The following is a 3,335-nucleotide window of genomic DNA, read 5'->3' as shown; positions in this document are numbered from 1 at the left end:
CTTGTTTATAATAAATAACAATAATTATATATAAAATAAAAATATTGTTAATATAAAAATGATAACCTATATCTAAGTAAAAGCTAATAATGGAATGAGTAAACATTTTCTATCCAATATTATATTACAATAACATATACTTTTTCCATGTCTATAAACACTCTATGTAGATCATTCTTATTACTTTGGGATTTATCTATCATTTTTTTCAGCAAATTAAAGATATAATTTTTATATTTTTTATTATTTTTTAAAAGATTAAAAATAGCATAAAGTAAATAAAAAATTATATAAAAAATTTAAATTATCCCAAAAAACATTTATTTTAGAAGGCGTATTTTAAAATTATAACTATTTATGTGCCTCTTTCTATTAATTTAAACTTTTAGAATAAATAATATTATAACAAGCAATTATATAGCCTCAATAGATCTATTCAACATAAAACTAAACTAATTCTCTAAGAAATTTTTTTTCTGTCTCAACTTTCGTTTTCTCATTTTTTTTCTTATAATTTCATGATATGACTCATAAAATTAATCAATCTCTTTAAAATTGTTTACCATCAAAACAAATTTCAAACTTCAATTTATATAAAAAAACATAAAAGAGAAGAAAAATAATATTGAAAACGGTTTAAAGGCATTTGGCTTCTATAAAATATTTTTATCAAATTATTTATTTTAAAAATTTAAACTAATAAATAGAAGTACATAAATAATTATACATTTTATATGCTCTTGCACAAGAATTGTTTGGATTTGTATGTATTTTGTACAGATTTGTTTTGCTCATATGCTAAAATGATTGATATCCTAATTTTTTTTCTTTTAATTTTTCTTCTAAATTTTAAATAAAGGAGCTTTGAATTTTATTCTATGTTTTTAATTTTTTATAAAGCCATATATTTAAATTTTTAATTATTTAATAATTAAGAAAAATAAAACTAAATTACATACTTATTTGGCCGTCATTAAGTCGATAAAAAAAGATATTTTTTTAATAGAAAAAGATTTTTTTTATTTTTTAGCATATTTGATAAATTTCTTGTAGTAAAAGTAAAAGTACTAGAAAAATAAAAAACATCTTTTTTGAGAAGCTACAATTTACATCTTTTTTTAAAAGATCTTTTTTCTTTAAAAAAAAGATATTTTTACGTAATAAATAAACAAAAAGTACTTTTATATGATTATACTCAAACATAAGTAATAAATAAAAAGATCTTTTTGCATGAGTTATCTACATAATAAAATTACTTTTACTTTTTTATAAGATTTTTAAAAAAAAGATAACTTAAAAAAATTATTAAAACCTCACCCAAACAAGCCCTAAAATCTTAAATATTATTCATCTATATATGTTGTTATTTCCTTTCGATGAATTGAACTTTTTCATTTTTAAAAAAGAGTAAACACCCAACCCGGTCCTTGTCCATTTTAACGAAGGACAAAGCGATCCTTATTCAAAAAAAAGAGACACTTCAATCCTCAACCTTTTTATTTTGGGAAAATACGATCCATCTGTTAAAAAATTCGTTAAATAATAACAAAAATTAGTTTTGTGGAAATTTTATTTGTATTTTGTGAGGGTCTTAAACCTTCACAAAGTATTGATAAGTTTGTTTTTGAAAAATTTCTTCACCAATGGTGGTTAAGTGAAGAAAAATCATTGATAAAAATGATACCGCAAAAAAAGGTAATTGCAGTACAAATATCTTTTAAAGGAAAAGAATAACAACGAATAAGAAAGGAAAGAAGAGAATTTTAATGTCGATAATATTAGTATTGGTGATGATGACGGTAGAGGAGATAATGATGATGATAAAGCAATAAAAATAATAGAGATAGGAATAATAATAATGAGGATGTAGAAGATAGTGGTAGTAGTGGTAGTAATTGGTTATATTGTTGAAAAGAATTTTGTGAAAGTTTAAAATTCCCCACAAAACTAATTTTTGTTATTATTTAACAGATTCTTTTATAGAGGGATCGTATCGTCCCAAAATAAAATGGTTAAGAGTCGAAGTGTCTCCTTTCTTTGGACAGAAATCACTTTGTCCTTCGTAAAAATGGACAAAGACCGAATTGGGTGTTTACTCTTTAAAAAATTGTTCACCAACCAAAACTAATTAATAGCCTACAGACATTATTTTTACCAACTTTATATTCCCAATGTTATCTTACCAATAATTTTTTCAAGTTATGTGAAAGAAAATAAGTGTCCATTAGGAATTTAGTGTTTTGTTAGGGCTTTAGTGCTCTGTGAGGACTTTATATAAAAAATTTTAAAATTCTTCCCATCACAAACATGTTTCTCTCCTTTTTCAATCAATTTATACGCAAGTAAATTAGAGAATCATCAACATGGATCCAGGACTCTAGGTGGAGAGAGAAGACGTAATCTTGATCTGAGGAGTGAAGAGGATGAGGATGATCTAGTATAATTGGCAGGAGAGGATGTATGGAAAAGAGTGAAGGTATGTTTAAAGAGTCTGATGAGTAGATTATTTTCAGAAAAGAGATTCTCAACTGAAACAATGGATAATGCACTGAAGGCGATATGGAAGAGCCTTGCAGGGTTTTGGGCAGTTACAAGGGGAGACAATAGATTTCAATTCTTTTTCGATAATGAGCTAGACACAATGAGAATTGAGCATAGTTCTCCATGGATATTCAAAGATTTTATTCTTCATGTTAAAAATTGGTCTAATTCAGAAGGCTCAGAGGAAGAAGAGATTCAATCCTTCTCTATTTGGGTGCAATTATGGGCATCCCGAAAAAATTCAAGACATTAGAAATAGGAAAGAAGCTAGGAAGAAGCTGAGAGACATTCTAGATGTTAGGATCTTCTCGGTAAGAGGGAGTCCTGAATTCTAAAAGCCAGAATTTTAACTAATGGGAGTAAAAAGGTGAAAGACTCAATTAAAATTGCTGGACCTAATAAGTTTCTGGCACGTTTCTACCCCCCACAAAAGGTCAATAGGCTTCGATCTGAGGTTCAGACTTTTAGACAACAAGATGGTGAAACGCTCTACGAGGCATGGGAGAGGTTCAAGGATTTGACAAGGAAATTCCCACCAGACATGTTCCATGACTGGGTGCAATTGCATATTTTCTATGATGGACTTTCTTATGAATCAAGGAAGGCTGTAGACCATTCATCAGGAGGTTCATTGAATAGGAAAAAGACTGTGGAAGAAGCCATTGAAGTGATTGAGACAGTGGCTGAGAATGAGTACTACTATGCTTCAGAGAGACACAACACTAAGGGAGTTATGGAGCTGAACCATGTTGATACAATTCTAGCCCAAAATAAGGTGTTTGCCAAGCAACTAG

The 3,335-nt window shown here is 27.7% G+C and overlaps 1 non-coding gene across 1 annotated transcript; it reads right to left on the bottom strand.

Annotated features, from left to right (window-relative positions):
- Nucleotides 1-2,980: 2,980 nt before the first annotated feature.
- LOC127741982 (small nucleolar RNA R71) lies at nucleotides 2,981-3,084 on the bottom strand. Its single transcript, XR_008003169.1, has one exon. It is a non-coding gene; the product is annotated as a small nucleolar RNA R71 (small nucleolar RNA).
- Between the last annotated feature and the right edge of the window lie 251 nt (nucleotides 3,085-3,335).

This window comes from Arachis duranensis, chromosome 9 (genome assembly GCF_000817695.3).
Source record: "Arachis duranensis cultivar V14167 chromosome 9, aradu.V14167.gnm2.J7QH, whole genome shotgun sequence".
NCBI lineage: Eukaryota > Viridiplantae > Streptophyta > Magnoliopsida > Fabales > Fabaceae > Arachis > Arachis duranensis.
This window is presented reverse-complemented; position numbering and strand designations above follow the sequence as displayed.